Source organism: Pimephales promelas, chromosome 2, assembly GCF_988280905.1.
Source record: "Pimephales promelas chromosome 2, fPimPro1.hap1.1, whole genome shotgun sequence".
Lineage (NCBI taxonomy): Eukaryota > Metazoa > Chordata > Actinopteri > Cypriniformes > Leuciscidae > Pimephales > Pimephales promelas.
This window is the reverse complement of record NC_142770.1, coordinates 29,915,718-29,940,106: the sequence shown is the minus strand read 5'-3', so window position 1 is coordinate 29,940,106 and position 24,389 is coordinate 29,915,718. Positions and strand designations below refer to the sequence as shown.

Here is a 24,389-nt window from a genome sequence, read left to right as displayed (position 1 = left end):
TTTCCTGTATATTTGTTCAAAATAAAGTAGTTTTTGTTGTTTGGAATTTTAACTTCTTGTCTGTCCTTTTTTTCCAAGTATTGTTTAGATAATTAAAATTTATTTAGGCGCTTAATTAAAATGGTTTAAACTGGTCAAAGTGTTAATTGATCTGTTCGTGTAATCAAACCCTGTGTAATTAGTTTGTTATATTGTCCTTTTTTTCCAAGTATTGTTTAGATAATTAAAATTTATTTAGGCGCTTAATTAAAATGGTTTAAACTGGTCAAAGTGTTAATTGATCTGTTCGTGTAATCAAACCCTGTGTAATTAGTTTGTTATAACACCTATGTCTACTGACAGTGTCCCCAAACAGCCTATAGGGACCCTGTCAAATAAGTTACAGGTGGGCACAAAAGAGTCCCACCCGCAACTTATTTGACGGGACCTCAGGGACATAATTTGATGGGACCGCTTTTGGCTGTTTGTGGTCAATGCATTATTAGGTCATAATTCATGATTGTTAGTGGTTTATTACTAAAAACTTGCAGCACAGTGGACAGGGCAGACAATGCAACATGTTGGGGTACTTAGCATTTCATGATAATGCATAACTAGCCTTAAAATGACATGTCCACGGACAGCTTACAGGGACCCTGTCAAATAAGTTACAGGTGGGATGCTGTTTTCGACTTTGAGATTTTCGGCCGGTGAATCCTGGTCAGGAATTGGGCATTTCAACACATACGGTGAAATGCCCAATTCCTGACCAGGATTCACCGGCTGAAAATGTCAAAGTTAGAAACAGCATCCCACCTGTCACTTATTAGACAGGGTCCCTGTATGCTGTCTGTGGACAGTGCTTTAAAAGGCTTTAAAAGGACATGCCGAGCGGGCTAGGTCGAGACACGCCGAGTTTATTTTTGGCTATTTTTTATGCACCTCTCTGTCTCCCATTGACTTCTATGGGAGCATGTGTCTGCCAGGGTCAATTCAGCAGTCAGTATTAGAGGGCCTACTGGGCTCAGGAAGCATCCAGAGCCACGAAACTCTGGGGCCCTATCCGGGGACCCGTGGCGGTCGTCCGTGCCGAATTTCGAGGTTCTGCGACCTTTTGACCCCTTTGGGCGACTGTTTGTTTGACGTCCCATGTGCAACTTATTGCATGGGGCTGTTGGTGGCCAATTAGCGCGAAAAAAAGTCGTAGGGTCGCGGAACTCCAGAACCCGTCCCAGGGGCCCGTGACGGTACGCATACTTCAATTTCGGGCCGATCGGACCTTTCTTTCCCCCCCTCAACGAGCACATGGTCCGATCAATGGCCGCCCTCCTCACACACAGAAAGGCATATAGTCAGAGTGAGCCAAAGGGAGGAGAATTTTGCACCAAAAAAACACGTGCTCGGGACCGATCTAGAACCCTGCGGTCCGGGATCTAGAACCCGGGGCCCCTCGACTACCAGGGCGGCGGGTTTGGAGGCGGTGCGACCTTTCGACCCCTGCGTTTCGGCCCTCCCACGTGCAACTTATTCGGTTCAAACTTCGTATGCGCTTCCAGGTCAAGGGGGTGTTCTTTTCGGGAAAACGAGACGTTTCGGACACGGAACTCTAGAACCCGTCCCTGGAGCCCGCGACGAGACGTGCGCGTCAGTTTGGGCCCGATCGGGCGTTTCCTTCAAACCGTGTCGCTGAAACACACGCTTAGAACCGATCTAGAACCACCAAACTCGCGATCTAGAACCGGGGCCCCCGGGCTACCTCCGTGCCGAATTTGGGGCCGCTGCGACCTTCGGACCTCTCTCGGCCCCTGTTTGTTTGATGTCCCACGTGCAACTTATTGCATGGGGCAGTTGGTGGCCAATTAGCGCGAAAAAAGGTCAGAGGGCCGCGGAACTCTAGAACCCATCCCCGGGGCCCGTGACGAGGCGCGCGTGTTAGTTTGAGGCCAATCGGGCGTTACCTTCAAACCGTGTTGCTGAAACACGCTTAGAACCGATCTAGAACCACCAAACTCGCTATCTAGAACCGGGGGCCCCCGGACTACCTCTGTGCCGAATTTGGGGCTGCTGCGACCTTTGGACCCCTTTTGGTCCCTGTTTCTTTGACGTCCCACGTGCAACTTATTGCATGAGGCAGTTGGTGGCCAATCAGCGCGAAAAAAGGTCAGAGGGCCGCGGAACTCTAGAACCCGTCCCAGGGGCCCGTGACGGGCCGCACACGTCAGCTTGGGGCCAACCGGACCCTTCTGTCACATCGTCCACCCGAAAGACCCAAAAAACAGGTGGTTAGGGGGTCAGAATATGCACTCTGCGGCCATGAGGAAGACCGTGGTGAAGTTTGGGCATTTTGTAGAGATGAGGAAGAGGATAGGTGGTTAGGGGTCAAAATAGGCACTTCGTGGCACTTGAGGAAGACTATGGTGAAGTGTAGGTGTTCAGGGGACCCCATAGGCACTTCGTGGCACTGAAGAAGAGGATGGGCGGTTAGGGGTCAAAATAGGCACTTCGTGGCACTTGAGGAAGACTATGGTGAAGTTTAGGCGGTCAGGGGACCCCATAGGCACTTCGTGGCACCGAAGAAGAGGATAGGCGGTTAGGGGTCAAAATAGGCACTTCGTGGCACTTGAGGAAGACTTTGGTGAAGTTTAGGTGGTCAGGGGACCCCATAGGCACTTCGTGGCAATGAAGAAGAGGATAGGCGGTTAGGAGTCAAAATAGGCACTTCGTGGACAACGAGGAAGACTATGGTGAAGTTTAGGCGGTCAGGGAACCCCATAGGCACTTCGTGGCAGTGAAGAAGAAAATAGGCGGTCAGGGGTCAAAATAGGCACTCCGTGGGACAGAGGAAGACTATAGTGAAGCATAGGCGGTCAGGGGACCCCATATGCACTTGGTGGACCCCCCCGTAGCGCACCGGCACCCCTAGAGGCGTCCACACAGAGCCTATGGTAATTTATGCTAATACCGGCCACTTAATATGCGATTTCGGATAGGGTCCCACTCACCATCCAAATAAGCAGCTTCTGTCGTCCATTTGGCGCTCGCAAACCTCAAACTGCTTACGCAGACAATGGCAACTTAAAGGGACTCTGTGTAGGAATTACCCCCATCTAGTGGTTAAATAGTATTTTGCATTCAAACAAATTTTGCTCTCCAGCGCCTCGCTTTTTCAAGTGCGTATTGCATCTACGGTTGCCGTTATGTACCAAAAATGCTATGACAGGATGTCTTGTAGTAACACTTCATCGAGTTTTTCTCCGGGTGAACAGGTTTGTAACTTAAAAAAAACAGCAACTTATGTGTTAACTTATGTGTACAATGTATGTGTCTAGCTGTATAAATTAATTTTAATTCCCTGTACAATCTTATCCACATAGCAAAATCACAATTTTAGCTAATTGATCATTTATATAAAAAAAGAAAGCTATAGAAAATCTTACAGAGAGCAATATTTTCTTCAATATTTTCTTACAATCATTATCTCTATATTCTTACTGAATTTATAGGTTATAAAGAATTAACTTACAAACCTTCCTTTTAGCACCTTCCTTCACAATAGCTGCGAGTAAAGTAGTCAATAGCTGCTATTCATCAAAGCTATAACTTTTTTACCTATAAATGTTATACTGTCTATATAATAAAGTACACAACCAAGCAATGACAAAAAAATTAAGTAAGACTGTAACATTGACTAACCTGTCGAGGAGAAAGCAGGCAACTTCAGCGTCTCTTCTGAAATCTTTCTGCTGCATTAGCTCTTTCCATGGTTGAAAACGCTATCCCGATATTTAAGGCCATTGCACACTGAGTACGAAATTTTCGTATGCGTATTTTCGTGTACGTCAGCCTAAAAACCTTGCACACCGAGTCCGTTGCGTATTTATTAAACCTTTGCGGGAAAAAACGCAAAAATACCAAATGGATTCGTCAAGCAGTGAGGATGATTTTTGCCCCCTCTCATATTGAAAAGAGAAGAAAGAGAAAATATTACGTCCATCCAATCCTGAAATTGCGCCGAGAGGAAGGAGTTCCTTATCAAGGAGTTGCGAATTTATCCTGAGCGATTCAAAATTTACCTCAGAATGTCAGTGGGACAGTTTGATGCTTTGCTAGCGATTCTGGAACCACATATTAAAATCAAGACCACCAATTAACGTGAACCAATCGATTCTGAACGGAGACTGGCAGTGTGTCTGGTATGGACCAGGTATGGACACACACACACAAACACACACACACCCGCGCGCGGCCAGGTGGAAGCGCTGGGCAGACAGAACAGCTAGGCTGTTATTGTGTATTGTGCCCAAATAATAGGCTGCTCAATCACACTTTATTCGATCCTAAATTTCAATCTGATTGAAAGGGGAGGCTTATTAATTTCATAATCCAATATAGAGAAGAGAACATTACTTGATCGAATTGAAAACCGAAACTGAAAGCACGGCGCATATGTTCAATGATTTGAGGACGAGCTCCCCCGGCCCTGAATTGTCAAAAGACCTCTTAAAATGCTGGCTCTAGATGCGAAAAACGCAGAAAATCGAACCCGATCCGATTAATTTTATGACGGAAAAATGAATGGCCTTGTTTTTTGCAATCTCCGGTCACGTTTCCTTTTTCGTTCAAGTCTGGCCTTTTTTTGCGAGGAGGATGCATTCTCCTGTGACTCGGCATATGGTCCGCCATTACAAATAATAGAGCAAAAGAGCAATCAGCAATCATAGGAGTGCAATGCAGCCGTTTAAACTTGCAGGGAATGCGCCTCTCAATGTGACGTGACGATGGCTCGAACGAAAACGCGTTGTGGAAACGCGTTTGGCTGGTGGTACTTTTTGACCCTCTCTGCTATTATAGTTTTTCAAGATAGCGGAACGGACATGGAAGCCTCCGTGAACCTACCCGTCCCATGTACATAAAGATAATAAATTCTTCATTTACGAGGATAAGTCAGATATTTTGCAGAGGTATTTGTACACCATTGAGGACATATTTATGAATAAAAATATTGATTTCAGATAATAAAATACCTAAAAATCTACACAGAGTCCCTTTAAATAGGAAGAAGGATAAGTTACAAATCTCACTTGACATTCTACGCTACAATTTGTCTAAATATCAAAAATGTGTGAGATTGGAGAAATCAAAATACCTATCAAATATAATCAGTAGTAACTCCCATAAACCATCTGTACTGTTTAGCACCATCAATAGTGTTTTGAATACTCCGCAAGCCGCTTGCTTAGAACCATCTGTTGAACTGTGCGAACAATTTTTGAACTTTTTCATTGATAAAATTGATGAACTTAGATCGAATATAGTATCTCCTTTGACTTTCCAACCTATTGGAATTGAGCGCTCAGCTGCCCTGAATCAGTTTGTGCCGGTGTCTCTTACCTCATTGAGGGAGATTTTTGTCAAAATGAAATTATCTACATGTTGCATAGACATTGTTCCTCCATGACTATTAAAGGATTCATTTGAAGCTATTAGCTCATCTGTCCTTGCTATTATTAACAGTAGTCTGGCCACAGAAATTGTACCCAAATCTTTCAAGCAAGCAGTGGTGGAACCAGTTATTAAGAAATCTAGTCTGGATCCATCACTCCTTGCTAATTTTAGACCGATCTCTAAACTCTCATTCTTGTCTAAATTACTCGAAAAGGTTGTATTTGAACAGTTAAATGCATTTTTAAGTTTGAATGGTATCCATGAAGTGTTTCAGTCTGGTTTTAAGTCTCTTCATAGTACAGAAACTGCATTGCTGAGGGTGTCAAACGATCTGTTACTTGCTACCGACTCAGGAAATTGTGCGATTTTAGTATTATTGGATCTTTCAGCTGCATTTGATACCTTAGACCATGGGATTTTAATCTCACGTCTGGAAGAATGTGTTGGCATCGAGGGTACTGCATTGGCATGGTTCAAGTCGTATTTGTCTGAAAGAACTTTTTCAGTTCGCATTGGAGAATTTGTCTCCTCAACGGCTTCTTTCATGTCTGGGGTCCCTCAGGGCTCCATTTTGGGGCCTATGCTGTTCGCCTTGTATTTATTGCCACTGGGTCATATTTTTAGGAAATTTGGAATATCGTTTCATATTTATGCTGATGACACCCAGATTTACCTGCCTCTTAATAGAAAAGACACATGTACATTAGCGCCTTTATTACAGTGTCTTGAGGAAATTAAGGCCTGGATGGCACAAAATTTCTTATGTTTTAATGAAAACAAAACAGAGGTTATGTTTTTTACCCCCGGAGGTACTTATGAATCGCAGAATTTTGATCTTCGTGAGTTGAATCCATTAGTGAAGCCCTATGTCAAAAACCTAGGCTTTACTATGGATTATGATTTTAAACTGGACAAACAGATTAACTTGGTAGTTAAATCGAGCTTTTTCCAATTGAGACAACTCGCAAAGGTGAAATCATTTCTGTCTTCCAGAGACTTTCAAAAACTCCTCCATATTTTTATCTCATCGCGTCTAGATTATTGTAATGGCCTCTATATAGGCATTAGTCAGGCCTCTCTCTCTAGACTGCAGAGGGTCCAGAATGCTGCAGCTCGCTTGCTGACGGGTACAAAAAAGCGAGAACATATTACACCTGTTCTTTCCTCTCTTCACTGGTTACCAGTTTCTTTTAGAATTAACTTCAAAATTTTGATGTTTGTTTTTAAATCACTTCATGGCCTTGCTCCTAGGTACATGACGGAACTGATTAGGCATTATGCTCCGTCTAGAGCGCTTAGGTCCGCTGACCATTTGCTTTTAGTAGTCCCACGTGTGAAACTAAAATCTAGGGGTGAAAGAGCATTTTCAGTGGCAGGACCGAAGTTGTGGAATAGGTTGCCCTTGTACATCAGGCAGTCCCAAACCATTACTATTTTTAAATCTAATCTTAAAACTTATTATTACAGTTTGGCATTTGACGCTGTGTGAGAGTTTGTTTTATTTTCTTATTATTTTATTGTATTACTGTCTTTTATTTCTTGTATCTTGGTCATGTTGGTTTGGTCCTTGTCGTATAAGTATGTAGATGTGTACAGCACTTTGGTAAACACTTGTTGTTTTTGAAAAAGTGCTATATAAATAAACTTTGACTTGACTTGACTTAAATGAATGGGAAAATTCCGACGAACAGCCTACACGGCCTTACGCGTTGGACGAGGATTCGGTTAGAACTACAAACACAAGTAAAAAATGTGTTTAAAAAAACTACAGACACGTAGTCGATACGGAGGACGCGCGAGTCCCCACGGTTGTGTAGAGAGGTTTAGATAAAGAGCTTTGAGTGATTAATTATGAGTATCTAACCTGACGAAAATGAATTTATTCAATGTTGTCCACATTATATTGCATTTGCAGCAGCATTGTGAACTTTTATAAAGACACGTTTATCCATTACGTTTTAAATGCATCATTATATTCAAATTGAAAACACGAGGAGAGCATGAAAGACCCACAACTGGCAGATGAACGTGCTCTCCGAAACGGTAGGAAATAAAATTAGATAGAATGGAGGATTTTAACTGTGACAAGATGATTGACAGGGCAGTTTACGGTGACAGGATTTTATTACAAAGTTTTAAAAAAGCTGACAAACAACGTGCATTTTTAAGTGATTCGGGTCAGTCAATCACATACCGTTTTTTTTTTTTTTATCTTGAGCTTGACGAAGTCACTGGCACTTAAACATTTCCGTATCTAAAGAGGAAGAAAGGAACAATGACAGCAGCCGCGGCCCTGTGCAAGCACAAACGCACCAGACAGGTTTGTAGACGAGATGGAGAGCGCGGCCTGCTTGCGTGACGTCACACATCACTACTCCTCCAAAGATTTTGGGATGTCTGAAGAATTGTATAATTTATTATGGTTCTTTCTACGGCACAAAACAGCACAAATCGAGCACAAACAAAAGGCACCGTTTTGGGCGATTTAGACGAGGTGGGGTGGAGAGTGAAGTCACTGTCCCGAATCCAATGTTTTATTTCTAAGGAGGGGAAAAATACATAATGTTCATCGTAACGGCACAAACCGGCACAAATTGAGCACAAACAAAAGACACCAACGAAGGACACATTTTGTGTGCGATTCAGAAGAAATGGGGTGGAGAATGACGTCACAGCTCCCGAATTAAATTGGCTATATCTGCGAAAGGAAAATGGATACAATGTTTGTTTTAACGGCACAAACCAGCACAAACAGAGCACAAACGAATGACACCGGTTTGGAGCGATTTGAACGATATGGGGTGGAGAGTGACGTAACACAACCAAAAAAATAATCTTCAATATCTCAAACTCCAAACCAGCACAAATGTTCGTTTTTACGGCACAAATCAGCACAAATACAGCACAAACCATTGGCATAGTTTTGGCGATTATTTCGTTTTATGGGGTGCCAACTTCACGGAGTTGGGGAAAACAGTATTTGAAAGGAGTATTAAGTCCGAAACCTCAGTACTCATAAAAGAGTAGACGAGAAGTTCCTGGATGGCTTACTGCTTCTGTCCAGATTTTGAAGAGTACGAAGATGAACACTTTTCTATCTCAGCAGGCCATGGGAGAAAATACGTAATAAAAGAACGAAGAAGAAGTACGTCTATGAAACGTCATTATCAAACATGACGGAGAACCGTGACGCGGGTGTTTTCAAATTTGAGTATTACAAACCAAAAACAAGGTTCCTTGTTTTAATTCACATTTGCTCAAATACTGAACTGTTTAATTTTTGAAGGTGTAACGCGAAATAGTAGGCATATACTAGTTTTATTATGGATATCTAACTGGGGAGATTTAGTGAGCACACGATCGTCTCCAACATAGATTTAACGTTACACTCATTTTAAACCTCATCCAGTGGAGAGTGGCTCATGAAGTCCTCTTCACTGGAAAGCGAAATGCTGCCATCAAAGGCTTTGAGTGAGTATACAACGGCAATAAATAAAAATTATTTTAATGTTAATGTAGTTTATTTAATTCTTGTAATTTCTAAACACTTTTTGATTCTTAATTTCTGTGAATTTACTGCAGAGCTTTTGTGGTGGAGCAGGACCTGCAAGGCAGGGTAACGGCAGCATTTGTAAAAAATAAAAAATAAAAAAATGGGAAAACCTAAAACAAAAATATAAATTAAGATAATTTTGATAAAATCAAATTACTTTGTGATATTAAAACGATTGCTTTTGTATCATGCTTGTGTGTTTGTGCTTTTTGCAGGACCTGAAATGTCCACAGACAGGGATGAGCACTGAGGATGGAGAGCCCACAGCAGCATCCTGGAAATGGTATTCCGCCATGGATGAGGCAATTGGGGGCAGACCCTCACTCACTCCTCCTGCCCTCGTTGCCTCATGTGGGCCAGATGCTGCTGTGGCCTCTTCATCCTCAGTGAGGCCAGAGGCGAGAGCCCGGAAAAGGCCTTTGGATATAGAGGACCTGATCCGGGAGATGGAGGAAAGAGAAGAGGAGAGAGAGCGGAAAGCTGCTGAGAGGGAGGAGAGGCTGTGGAGAGAAATGGCGGAGAAGGAGGACAGAAGAGAACGAGAGAGACAAGCGAGGGAGGAGAGGCAAGCAAGAGAAGCAAGGGAAAGTGAAGAGCGATGGCGCCGGGAGGCAAGTGAAAAAGAAGAAAAGAGAGAGCGGAAGACAAAGGAAAGAGATGAGAGATTTCTTTCTGTACTTGAGCTTCTTGCTAAAAAATAAAGTAAAAGTGTTTTCTGATCATTTACACATCTGGTTTTATGTAAAGAATAAACATTCTAAAACGCATTTAAATTGAATATACATACTAAATTTAGATTTGTGTGTGTGTATATATATATACACACACACACACACACACACACACACAGTTCTGTGCAAAAATAGTAGGCCACCAACAGCTATATGACCACCCATATTTTTCTATCATTATTAAGATAAAAACAGTAAAAAAAGAAGATATGAACTTAAAACAAATCTGGCTTCTTTAGGCAAACATCAGTGAGAATAAAGTGTCAGTAAGAATAAAAATGATACCATTGCTACAACAATGTCAAATGGTGGCCTGAGACTTTTGCACAATACTTTGTTTTTAAAAACAAACCATTTCTAGGCATCAACCACACATTATAAAACAAAAACAATCGTTTTATTGTAGTGTATTATGGGACTTATAGACGCTTTCATCAGACGCGTTGCCATGGTGATGAGCTGTCCCAAAGTTAACTTCTGTTCTGTTCGTTCATTAGTGTTTACTGGATAATATGGCATTGACTACAAATGCCGTGAAAGTTAAGGTGATGAGCAGGTTGTTGAGCTGTGGGGTGCAACCTGACCTAGGGAGCAAACGCAATTTTTAAAAATAAAAATGTCAAGGTTTCCTATGAGGGAGACGGCGGTATTAAAATAGCCTATCTATGTTTATCTGAGTGATAAGCGGTACAGTGTTTGTGTTTCCCATACATTTATTAGTGGCAGCCCACCACATTATCAGCGCTGACCGCCACATATTGATTTCCGTGTTTTTAACAATTTAAGATGGGAAAAGTTGTAATTGACTGCAGAGTTGTTGCGTGCAGCACATAAGTCTGTGTATTGAATGGTTAGTATCATAAACAGCGCTGCACAGATCCATCCAACATGCTGTAAATGTGGAGACCCGCCTTAAAAAAAGGTTAGCAAGCATGTAAGAAGCCTATAGCTAATAAGGAGAGCTATGTAAACCTTATCAAACCCCGCCGTTGCGGTCGGTACAGTTTTTTAACACTGCGGTAAATCAGACACGTCGGTAGAAAAACATTTTGTCTCTAATTTTTGTTCAACGGGTCTGGTAGTGTCACATTTCAGTTCGGCCAGGTAAAATTTATTTTCTTTGACTGGCAAGAAATACCAGCTACTAGGTTATTTACTTGTTATGGATTGTCTCCGCAAGTCTGCCAGAAGTTAAGTTTGGGCCAGAATAATGCACATGCGCAGTACTGTTTGTTTATGTTGTCACTGCTGAAAGCGTCTATAAATGCATACAGAGCTCACGCAGGGATATTCAAGGCAGGTCATGCAGGGTTCAAGTCCAACACACCTGTCTGTAATTATCTAGTAGTCAGATATTAATTGGTTTAAATAGATTCAGGTGTGTATAATTAGGGTAGGAAAAACTGTCCAGGACAATGGCCCTCCATGACCTTAAGGCGGGCATACACTGTGCGATTATCGTCCGATTTTGAGCAGAATTCTGACTCGTGCGACTCATTTTCGTGTCGGACCGATTTTCAGCTTTGTCGTGCGTCGTTTGTCGTGCAGTGTTCGTGCAGTGTACAGGGAGAGATTAACCTCTCACGATTGACAATCGGATGGTCGGATGAATTTCTGGCATGTCAGAAATTTTGGTCGCTCCTCGTGACTATATCGCACAGTTGAAGCAAAGCTACGAACCGATTGCCCTAAACTCAGTGTTTTTTCCCTCACTGCGCCTACACGAAAACAGAAGTTTAACCATTTCATCTGCAGCAAAAATAAAATTAAAATAAAAACGAGCTACAAATTACTGTTGCTTACCTCCAGTTCATGTTGCAAAATGGATAATATTAGGCTACCCACCGTCTTCAAGCCACCTGATATGTAACACCTCTTTTATAATTTTTCAAACAATGTTTTTGAAATAAACCTGTTTTTAATTTTCATTGATGATTAATAATGGCAATGTTCGGACATATTATAGACTGTTAATAGTTATTTTATATATAATTCATTGTAATCGACCTAAATGTTTTAGACAATTTTTAATGAGGAGTAAGATTAATATTTTATTATCCTCACAGCACGTTGGTTATGTGCTGTGAAAATATTGCGTGGCAAATTAATTATAATAGCCGATCAATTTAATAGTAAAATTAGCCTATAGGCCTCCCCTAATAATGATAATATAATAATAATAATAATTAAATGCATAAATTGAAAATACTAAATCATCTTGATACTGATAGCAGATGCTTGTTTTGACAATATCTCTGGATACATACACGTAAATAGGCGCAATCCAGGGGGTTATCGCAGATATTACACGTATAGTGTGAGCAGTGAAGTCGCAGCTCGACGATCGGACCGTACAGTGTGAGCACATAAATCCTGAACTTTGGCTTTGCATCGCATGCGATTTACTCGTTCAGTGTGAGTAGGTACCTTGCTGAAATCGCACAGACATCGCACAGTGTATGCCCGCCTTAAGTTGCACTCTTCACACAAATTATCTTAAGTTTTGCATTACCTAAACCCAGTGAAATAGTGACTGAAGTGTTAGTGCACCCAAAGATCTATATATATATATATTTTTTTTTTTTTCTTCACATTTTGTGGTTTAAAGACATAGTAATTGAGGGATCTGATAGCATGAAAGCAAGTAAAATTGTAAATAATGGAAAGAATATAAAGAAAGTAAATAATGGCTAAATTCAAATGTTTTAGGTGAATTAACCCTTCAACCCACCAGGTAGAAATGGTAGTAAATATATATATATATATATATATATATATATATATATATGCATTTTGTATTATAGTAGTAAAAATCATAAAGCATTTTAAATTTGGTAGATGTTTTTTTATCCAAGTGACTCTGTGCATTTATTACAGGGACAATGAGCCTAGATCAACCTGGAGTAAAAGGACCTTGCTCAAGGACACACTCGTGGCATCGGCTGTGGAGATCGACCAGCAATCTTCTGCTAACCAGTTCAGTGGTTTAGGCCATTACACAATAAAAGTTATAAAAACAAAATGCATGTAATTGTAAACCTATAAAATGACATTTGGAAAGAAAAGGAATGCTGACAACATGAATTGTAAAACATTTTAAGCTTTTTTAATGTTTTAAAGGTAGTCGTGCACATGGAGAGCAGGCACAGGGATGTTTGGAGCAGACACTGCAGCAGCCAGATTGTCCCGCACATGTTCTCCCACTTTTGCTGCAAGGTTGTGGGGATTATTATTATTATAGTTTATTTAGATAGGGACAGATACAGATAACATAGATACACTTTGACAGTGATCTGATGCATGTATCAATGTTTTTAGCCAAAAGCTAATTTACAACATTAGTCCCTAGAAGGGCTTTTCTAGTGAAATGCAATACATGCAATAAAATACACGAGCAATACAAAACAGTAAGGGCTTTTTGATAAAATGCAGTACAGGAATAAAAATACTAATAGAGAAAAAAATAATAAAATATAATATAAATGCCAAATAAAAAAATAAAAAAAATGAAAAAATTTACAGAAAAGGCAGAGTCGACAAGAACTAAATATGCGAACAACACTGTTTCTGAATTAACCACAATTTGGTTTTTTTTTTGAAGATATCTAGTGTCAGGATGCATTTCAGATGATCTGGCAGAGAGTTCCACAATTTTGCCCCTTTCACTGAAACAGAAGTCTGAGCAAATGATGTTCTACAGAAAGGGATGTTACAGTTGACTTTAAAAGCAGATCTGGTTAATCTAGTACTTTGTTGTCTTGTTATTATCTTGCAAAGCGGTAGTGGAGCAGCATCATTTAAACATTTAAAAATCAGCTTAATCAAATGCAGAGAAATAAAATTAACAAAACTTAAAATCTTGTATTTGCTTTGAATATGACAATGATGATACCTTATTCTTTTCTTATCCAAAACTTTCAAGGCTCTGTTATAAAGGCACTCTATGGTTTCGACAGATGACTGATGAGCTTGAGACCATGTGGTTATGCCGTAAGATATATGCGAAAGAATCATAGAGTTAAAAAAAATAAAAGCGCAATCAAGAGTAAGACAATTTCTAATCAGCATAAAGCAGCTCAAATTGGCCCTAACAGTTTTATAGATTTTCTTAATGTGACTTTTGAAATTCAACTGATAGTCTATATTTATTCCAAGGTACTTTACTTCAGGTACTTGTTCGATAAGTTCACCATTAATTTTTATGTTCAGAAGTTGTACTGAGGGTAGTTTTTGAATAGAGAAACAGATAGAGTTTGTTTTTTTAATATTTAAAGTTAAATGAGATGAGGCCAGCCAAGATGATATTCTTTCCAAGTTGGCATTAAGTTTGTCAGCCACAGTAGTACAGGTATCAGCAGAAGCATACACAACTGCGTCATCTGCATACATCAGAAGACCTATATCTGGACATACTACATCCGGCAAATCGTTAATATATAAACTGAAGAGTAAGGGTCTCAGGACCGTGCCCTGAGGAATACCTGTCTTGATTTCAAGAAAAGTGGATCTCACACCGTTAATCACAACACATTGTTCACGGCCCTTTAGATATGATTCAAACCAGGATAATGATTTTTTGGATAAGTTAAACTTGCTTAATTTGGAGATTAATATATTGTGATTTACTGTGTCGAAAGCTTTTTTTAAATCCAGGAACACAGCACCAGCTACATTTCCCTTGTCAAGAAATTGTTTGATATTTTCAGTTAGTAGACAGATTGCAGACTCTGTGGAATGGTTATTCCTGAATCCAAATTGTAGGGGACTAAGATATTGATTTATCTCAAGATGGTGAATGAGTTGTTCTGAAACAATCTTTTCTAAAACTTTAGACAAAGCTGGAAGAAGACTAATAGGTCTATAATTACAAGACATTTTGTCATCTCCTGATTTGAAAATCGGTGTTACCAGGGAACTTTTCCACCCATCTGGGAATTGTCCGGATTTAATGGAAATATTAACAATGTTTGTAAGAGGTTGGACCAAAATGCTGCTATATTTTTTAAGAAACACTGTGTCTAAATTAAAAATATCTTTCGAAAAGGAGGTGTTTAGGCCCTGTATGGCTTTCAAAACAGCTGTCTGATCGACCTCCTTCAGCTGGAATGAGTTGGCTTGATCTTCAGGCACATATACTGTTGTCAAGCCTGTATTAATGCAGCTTGGGAAGCTTGAGGCTAAGTTGTCAACGGATTGTATAAAAAAGGTATTAAATTCATTAGCAACTTGTGTGCTATCTGTAATAGTGTTTTCATCCTTTCTAAGTTCATATTTTGTTTGGGTGAAGTTACCTTTTGGATTTAGTAGGCTATTTAGCTTTTTCCACATTAATTTGCCGTTCCCTTTAACCTCTGTTAGGGCGTGAATATAGTAATTTGATTTAGACAGTCTAAGTTCTTTTACAACTTGGTTACGCAAACCTTTAAATATTTTAAAATCTATGTCCCTTCGGGTCTTAATAAAAGTTTTCAAAGCCAAGTCTCTTTTTTTCATCGTTTTTCTAATGTTATCGTTCATCCATGGTAGCTGATATTTTCTCTGGGATTTCTTTTGCTTTTTAGTGTATTTATTGACAATGCTCTCAATAGTGGACATACATTTATCACAGTAGTCATTTGTTTGATCACATTGTTGAAGCTCATCCCAGTTAACACTCTTTAACTCGGTTTCAAATTCAATCTGCTTCTTACGAGGAATTTCAAATTTATATACGTTCTTATTTGAATTTAAAAATCTATTTGTTCTTTTCTTTGTCAATTTTCTTGCAGTTAAAATCATATTATGATCGGATAGACCAGTAACTAAGTTATATGTTTTTATGATTCTATCAGGTTTATTAGCAAAGACTAAGTCTATCAGTGTTTGAGTCTTCCTGGTAATTCGCGTTGGGGTTTCAATCATTTGAATAAAATCATGTTTGGATGCAAGAATTCCGGGGGACCGTCCGGGGGACCGTCATCATGGTCTTCCTCATTCTCTGGCTCAAAGATGTCCCCATTGGCTAGAGCGAGATTGTGAAGCACAGCGCAGCACGCAACAACCTCAGGCACGAAGGCAGGGTTCACCTCCAAGGCCTTGAAGAAAATACAGCGCCAGCGTGTCTTCAGCATCCCAAACGCTCTCTCCACGATGTTGCGGGCACAGGAGGGCTTGCTGTTGAAACGAGCCTGCACAGGGTTCTTTACAGGCTCTCAATAAGGGGTGATGAGGCAGATGGGTGCACTCAGGCAAGGATAGCCTCCATCCCCAAGGATGCACTTACCTGCAGGTGGATAAATGCCGCCAGCATACACAGGGCTGTTCCTCAGCACCCTGGCATCGTGCACAGACCCAGGATATCCCACAAAGACATCAAGGAATTTCCCCCGGTGATCAGTGATGGCCTGGAGTTGGATGGAGTGAAACAGCTTCCTGTTGAAATAACAGTGGGAGTTATTTGATGGAGGTTTCATACGGATATGACAGCCGTCTATTGCACCAACTGCTCTGCTGAAAGCTGGTGACCCAGACAGCTGTGCAAATCCTGCTCCCACTGCCTCTAGGTCATCTCCGGTCGGAAAGCAGATCACCCTCCTCAAAATTCCCATGATGGTGGAACATGCACAGAGGACTTGGGGATATCAAAGGTCCTTGACACTACCTTGTAGGATGCTGCATGGGCCAGCCAGTAGAGGAACACAAGCACCTCGATGTCCCTTTCCCATCCATGGTCCGATTCCAGACTGACTGCAGCAATCAGGGACCTGATGGACGGCAGAGACAGGCGTAGGTGGGCACGGAGGTCAGCTGCTTCATCAAAATAAAGCCGCAGAATAGGAACAGCTCTGTTGAGGTGGCAGTAGGATGTGAGGTTCACGTTCACCACCTGTAAAAATGTGATAGTTTGTTAAAACAAGAAATTCGAATAAATCTCTGTTTCATGTGTTGTTGACTTGTATTTGTTTATTGTGATGGTTTTAGTTTTATCCATTTGTTTACTCATTGTTCATGTTTCCTAGTGGAGCCAATGAAATATTACTTCATTAATTTCTTGACTGAAAATGGATGTATTCACATTCATTGGCTGCATTTGTTCACTTTTCATACATAGTATGTTATAACAATAACAACTAAGCATGTTTTACTACAACTATCATTCTCAGTAGGAAAATATGTCATATAATTGAGTATTGGTCTGCATTTATCATTATAAGTGTTGGGGTGAGCTAGCATGGCAAGTCATTCTGGGTTAATGTTATTTTATTTATTTATTTATTTTTTACAAATTTACTAATGTACTTACATATTTAGAGTATGAAATCAATAGTCTTCTCCTAAGGCGAGATCTTCGAGCAGCTGCCCGACGTCTCCTTTGTACAAACATAGGAAACATTTTGCTGGTGTTGAAGAAAACAGTAGGCCTAATGGGTATGGTTGTCGAGGTACTGATGAATCAGGTGTTGGTACACCTGTTACTCATGATTTTCAAGCTTGCGCTTGTGATAACCTCTTAGATCACATGATAATGTCAACATGGCAGATGTCCGGTTCTCATTCATACTCAACGAGATTTGGCTATAAAGTATCTACTCTTTTAGCGCTCGTTAAGTAAGTACTTATTGAAATTAAGTACCTACTCATTGAGTATGCGGTTTCGGACGCAGCCATTGTGTGTGTGTGTACTCGTAGATTTCTGAATAAATGCATAAATTGCATTATAGTTTAAAAAACAATATGTGAAATTCTCATAGGCCATTAAAGTATATTTTCATAATGACACATCCCAATAGCATTGAAAACAACAACATTTTTCTTTGTGTGTGTAAGCATATGTCTAAATAAGAGTTCAAAAGCACCTGTAAAAACACTTTATTTATAAATACAGTGGCCAGCAGAGAGCAGTAGAAGACCACTTTCATTTTGACAGACTTGATTTTCACCAGTATTCTACACTAAAGCAAACCTGTTTTTCTATGATAACTATAATAAGACATATACGAAAAAAAAATTGTTATGTCAATTGTCAATCGAATTCTTTTATATATATATATTTTTTTTTTTCCTAAGTAAATTAACTGTATTGGCTGTAAATGTTCTTTCCTATGTTCTAATTGTATTTGTTTATTTGGATCCCCATTATGTCACGTGTCTGTCCTGTCGTGTTAGCACATGGGTGGTTTTGTTATGTTGAGCCATGTGCTCCTGTCATTGTTTGATCCTCCCCCTCGTTACCTGATTAGTGTTTGAGTTCTCCCACCTGTTCCCTCTTGATTTGTTCCCTATTTAAGTTCCTTCATGTTTGCAGTCTGTGTTGGATCTTTGTCTTATGTCTCCCCTGGTCCCTGGTGTTATTCATGGTCAGTGTATGGTATTTCAGTTCAAGTTCAGTGTTATGTTTTGTTGAGTATGTTTCCCCCCTCGTGGGTTTTTGCTTTGTGTTTTATTTTGTTAATAAATCATCCCTTCACTGCACTTGAGTCCTTCCCTTCACTTTTGTTAAGTGTATCGTGACACATTAGCCTTCTCTTCCTAGGGTCCCAACAATCAAATACAATTACTACATTTAATCAAAAACAATAAAAAGTTAAGTCAATAAACCTAACATTCATTCCAAATATCAAAATCAAAAATTTACCATGTATACTGCTATTAAATGTTCCTTAAAATATGTTTAAACTCATTTTCCTTGTTAAAAATTGTGTAATATCAATGATAAATCTTTCCATAGTTTCATTATTCTATACATTACAGTCCGATGTTTTGTAGTGGTTTTCGAAACAGGAAATAAAAAAAAAACATATCTTTTATGCATGCTTGGTGTTAAAACATGAGTACCACTAGGCTACTATACAAAAATTGAGAATACAGGAAATTAGCTATTCTAGACACAGAAATATATCTTGTAAAACAAAGCAGAGACAATCTTTCACCAGTAGGCTACATTCTTATTCTTACATTTTTTGTCTTTATGCACTCAACCAAACCACTGGGCAATAATCTAAGCTAGAACCATTGTTTTAGAAATACAGTTGTAACCCGGGTATCCCAGGCCACCAGTAAATTACTTGAGAGTTGGTAAAAGTTAAGAAAAAGAAATAAATAGTGTTCTACAAAGAAACGTTCTTCATCCTATCACTGATTGTGCTGCAGTGACTGACAGCCCTGAGAGCCAACATAGGCATATTCATTAGACCTGCCCACAGTTTGCACCGACGCCTCAGTCAGTCAGAATGAACAGATGAGGGAATCAGATGAGAACAGTTCAGACAAGGCCAAACACAAGGAGCATTTCTCCAAAAACTCCTTTCACTAAATCATTATTGAACATGAACTATGATTGAGTGTACTTACAAACTTTGGATGCGTCAGGCTGGTGTCATCAAGAGAGAGAAAATTTCAGAAATTATTTGATTTGATATGAATAAAGTTGAGTAGGCCTAGGCCACACTCACAGACTGAGGTGAACTAGTTAGCCAAAGGAAAAGCTAAACTGAACCCTTTGATTCAGAAACTTTGATTAACTGAGTCAGTTTATTCATGAAATTTGTTCAACTGAATCTATTTATCTTTCCAACATTTTCCATCTACTATTAAAAGTCAAGGTGTATTATTGGAAGAACTTCTGAATCATTATGTTTGGAGTCAAATCCAATACCCAATATCCAATTTCTTTATGTACATCTGTGTTATAGACGGGGCCTAGAGCAGCACTTTTGTAAGCGGCAAAATGTGTGCCAACCAAGAATTAACAATTCTCAAACTAGATTATTTATATGATTTATTGACCTGCGGCCGACCCCCTCTCACGAGTCATGACTGATTTAGCTTCCACCGCCCCCCAGCGCCAGCGAGGGCGAGCCCATGCACTCACGTGTCGGAAGTTCATTTTACCGACTCTCTGAGACATTCGAGTCATTTCGTTTATTTAAGTGGCTTTAAATGTTATCATTTTAACAGCCAAATTCCCCGATCACATCCACCTACGCAATGTTGATCATATTCTGAATTAAGAAATCATAAAGTAGTAAAAAACGATTTACAGGGAACATAAATGATTTCTTTACCTTCCGAGTCTTAGCCTTTTGTCACGTGACATAGCAATGAACAGATCGTTTATAATCACCCAGATAGCAAACTGACATTGAATCAACGTGGAAACATGACATCGAAACAACGTTGATCTGACATTGTTTTGCTCATCGAATTAACGTTGAACCAACGTCAGACGCGTCATTCTTTCAAAACGAACGGAAAATCAACTTGAAATCAACGCGTTGTTTCAACGTTATGAAAGCAAACCAATTTTCGATTTTCATTTAGCTTTGAAGAATGCCACGTCTGACGTTGGTTCAACGTTAATTCGATGAGCAAAATCAACGTTGTTTCAATGTCATGAGAGACGTCGTTTCCACGTTGATTCAATGTCAGTTTGCTGTCTGGGCACCTATCTGGGACTAATGCGGCAGGATGTCAAAACGAAATATGCCGGATATTGTTATTATTATGATAATAATATGATAATAAGAGAGCGCCAGAAGCGCTCACAGCCGAGGAAACCGACGTTCTTGTCATGGCCCAGCCGAGGAAACCGACGTTCTTGTCATGGCCATAAAACAAAGACAGAGAAGACGTTGTCCTTATAGTAAGTTACAACTGTGTTTTGCCAAACAGGTCTGAACCGTCATTACTGGTATTTGAAATACCACAAGGGTACATAACAATGATTATCAAATACCAACAATGGTAAATGGAATACCACAAGAGAACATAATGACGAACAACTACCAACAATGGTAGAGGGAATACCACAAGGGTAAATAAATGACAACTAATCCAACAAACCACACAACATAAATACAATCAAACCTCATTGTCATTGTAATAAAACCAGACCTTTTGTTTGTAAAGACGTTTGAAATTGTGAATGCCTTGACACTGCTTTAATTCAAGCCCCAGATTATTCTACAAAGTAACCCCACAAACAGACATAGAAAAACTCCTCCTGGTGGAACACGCATTTGGTACCACAAAGTTTCCAAATCCTCTCAAACTGTACGACTGCTCCTTATGAGAAAACATATTCTGAATGTTCGCTGGTAATAAATAATGATACACTTTGAACATAAACTGTGCATTATAAAATTTTACAAGATCCTGCATTTTTAATAGCTTTGATTTGAGAAAGAGAGGATTTGTGTGTTCATAATGGGCTATATGCACGCATAAGATTTGACGTAAGGATGCTCGTCCATTTCCGGTTGTGTAGATTAAAGCGGAGGAAAACCGGAGAAAACGGGATTATGGCAGAGTCTTCAATATTTATTGTCCTCCCGTCTTTGAAACGAAACGTACATACGTTTAGATGTAATTTTATATATAGTTATGTTTATTTAATATAATTTTAAAAAGAAGCATAAACACAACGAGGGGTGTCTGTTTTATCTGTTTTTGTGACTAACGTTTCATTAGTATAACCATGGAGTATAAAATTCAATATAAATTCTCGGTATTGCATTGGACTCTATGATCGGCGGAAGTTATCGAGCATCCTTAATCCTTCACCGGAAATAACGCCGTGCATAGAGCCCATAGGCGGCCTTGTGTAAAATTCGTATAGCTCTTTTTTGTAGCAAAAAAAGTGACTGTATTACATTTTTGAAATTATTGCCCCATACCTCTACACAGTAGGTTAGATATGGCTGTATTAAAGCACAATACAGGGTATGGAATGCATTATAATCAAGGATGTGCTTAACTCTACTTATTATGGCAAGGCTTTTGGAGACTTTGGTTGTTATATGTCTGATGTGGGCATTCCAACTTAGCTTGTTGTCAATCGTAACACCTAAAAACTTTATTTCCTGAACATTTTCAATGTGTACTCCATCTATCTCAACCAGTTTCTGCGACTCAGCTTGATACTTCCCAAAAAACATCACTTTGGATTTATCGAGGTTTAAGGATAGTTTGTTACTTTCCATCCATTTTTTTTATTTACTTAGTTATTTGTTTATAACACTAATCAGTCGCTCCAAACTATCGTTACTATTAAAAATATTTGTATCATCAGCGAACAATACACATTTAACCAATTGAGAAACATTGAAAATATCATCAATATATAAATTAAATAATTTGGGGCCCAATACTGACCCCTGTGGGACACCACAAGCAAAGTCAAGGCATTCAGAAGAGAACTCACCCATTTGGACAAACTGCACTCTGTCGCTCAAATAACTTTTCACCCATTTCCCAGCAACCCCACGTATTCCATATCGTTCTAATTTCTTAAGTATTATGATTAATGGTATCGATTAACGGTACCTTTGAGTTTGCGTCCTTGCTTCAATAATGCTATCTTATTCTTCCGATTGACAAATCGAACGATGACAACGGGCTTGCTGTTGCTCTTCCTGGGTAGAGGGTGGCATGCTTCGATATGATCCAGGTTTAGCTCCACTCCTTTACTCTGGAGAAAACTTTCCACCTGTTGCTCCACCGAGCGCGACTCCAGCTCTGACTCATCTCCATTGTCCCCGACCACAGCGCGTGCATACGAGCGTGGTTTGATCGGTAGACCGGTGATGACCAGGTCGTTCATCCGGGAGTACTGCTCGAGCTCGTTCACCCTCCACTCCAAATCCACAATCCGTTTGTCTTTGACTTCTATTTGGAGCCGTAGTATTTTCACCTCCTCCACAAGGGCCAATAGGTTTTCCTGCTGCCTCCGGATAGCAGTTACTTCTTCGAACAAAAGATCGATGGACTTTTTTATGTCCTCGCTGTTTTCTGAAGCGTTTTTCTTCTGCCGACTCATACTGAGAATAAGGCTTTTGAATCAGAATTTGGAATCCGTAAAACATCAGTACAATGCGAATTAACTACAAACACTCAACGCCGCGAGAACACGCATGCTTGATTCAGTCTTAGCGGCATAAACGAAAACCGTTGGTGTATCCTCAATACACTTAGCGTGCAAAAAACAAAACAAACAAACAAAAAAAAAAAACACTTAGCGCGCATGTCCGGTAACCTATGCAAATTTGGAATTAGGAGAATTTGGAATTTCCCGTTCTCTTTGCTTCGGGAAAGAATGCTATAATTTTAAAGTATTCTTCGCGCGCACCTCCGCTTCGTCACCACATCTGTTGTGTTTATGGTTGTGAGTGGTGAATTTCAAACCTCAAACGCCCCCTTTTCTTGCAGCTTGTTTGGTTGCGGAAGGACAATTTCACTCAAACCATGCCTTTGGTAGGACATGTTGCAAGTGTATCTATTTAATTTTGTGAATAAATATAATGCAGCTGGACTTACCTTTCAACATGGAAGGACAACCAGCTGCTGACAATAACACTGGAAAGAGAGCTCGGTGGTTTTGCGACCACTCGTTTCACATTTTCACATGCATCCCCCCAGATCTCATATAATGGTGTCAATGCAGGCAGATCAATAACATTGTTGAATATTAAATTAAATGTCCCCAACTAAGCAAAGCCAATGGCGACAAATGTTGTTGTCTGCAATTTGTAAAAATTTAGATATTCTGAAATGTTTCATTTACTTCCCTTTATTTGTTATTTCATTAAATATTCAGATGTTTTTTTGTGAATGTATAGTCATGGTTTTTTTTTTGTCCTGTTTTTATAAAAGAACTGTAGTCCGTAATCAAAGCTGCAAAGTCCTTGCTGCACTTCAGCTGGTACCTTGCAAACCTCCTCATACGAGCAGCACGATTACGTGAAAATTTTCGCGCCACTAAGGCAACACATCTGTTTAACAACAGGCTGTGAGAGGGCTGTGGACCACCGTGGACCATACGACACAAAATTATCCAAAATTCAAAATTACACAAAATTAAGAAAACAGAGCGATGGACTCCATTGTGTTCAGGGGGGACAATCGTGCTCGGTTCATGTCAACCTAGTGCCTAGTGTGAGTACACCCTTAGTGTCAGTCATTAACATATGAAAGGTCTTCACACCTCTCACACCCAGCAGTGTTTCAGCTGTATATGTCCGTGAAATATCACGGATTCCTGTCCGCGTAGGTGAGGTTTCCGGGTTTGTCTGGAAATATACTGTTCCGTGTTACTCTGATCCGCTTTTTCCCACATACGTCCAGCAAACATCAAATTGCAAAGGAGTTTACCCTGCCCGGATATTGCCGGATTTGAGTCTTTTCATGCAGTGAATGTTTTTTTTTTCATCTATGATTATGAAAAGTATAGCCTACGCAATATATCGGGAGACATGGCCAGACATGATTTTCAGACTTCATTAAGTGTTGTTTTGTAGAAAGCCTTTCTTTAAAGTGAATTTCGTTTTGTATAAATTGTATCTTCATTTAAAGCAAGTTTTCAATAAACCAATTGCCTGGATTTTATTAATAAGAAGCAAATATAGCTGGATTTACAAATGAACATCTTGATTGTTGCATACACACATATGTCGAAATAATGACATAACCACAACGACTGTCGAATTGTCCTGGTTTGAGACTGTTAATAGTAAGTGATCTAGTGTTGTCAAAAAACTCGGTACTTCGGTACCAAGTCGGTACTAAAAAAAAAAAAATGTTACGGTACCAGCTTTTCTAGGTACCGAATACCAGGTTAATCCAGTTCTAGACGCGCTGTCTGAAAGGTGCACAGTTGCGTCCTCTTCATAACGCTGATATGCTCTCTCTCTGAATCCACTTGTTGA

At 39.8% G+C, this 24,389-nt stretch overlaps 1 pseudogene; it reads right to left on the bottom strand.

The window, feature by feature from the left end:
- Positions 1 to 15,605: 15,605 nt before the first annotated feature.
- Positions 15,606 to 22,504, bottom strand: LOC148997155 (uncharacterized; annotated as a pseudogene).
- Positions 22,505 to 24,389: the final 1,885 nt, after the last annotated feature.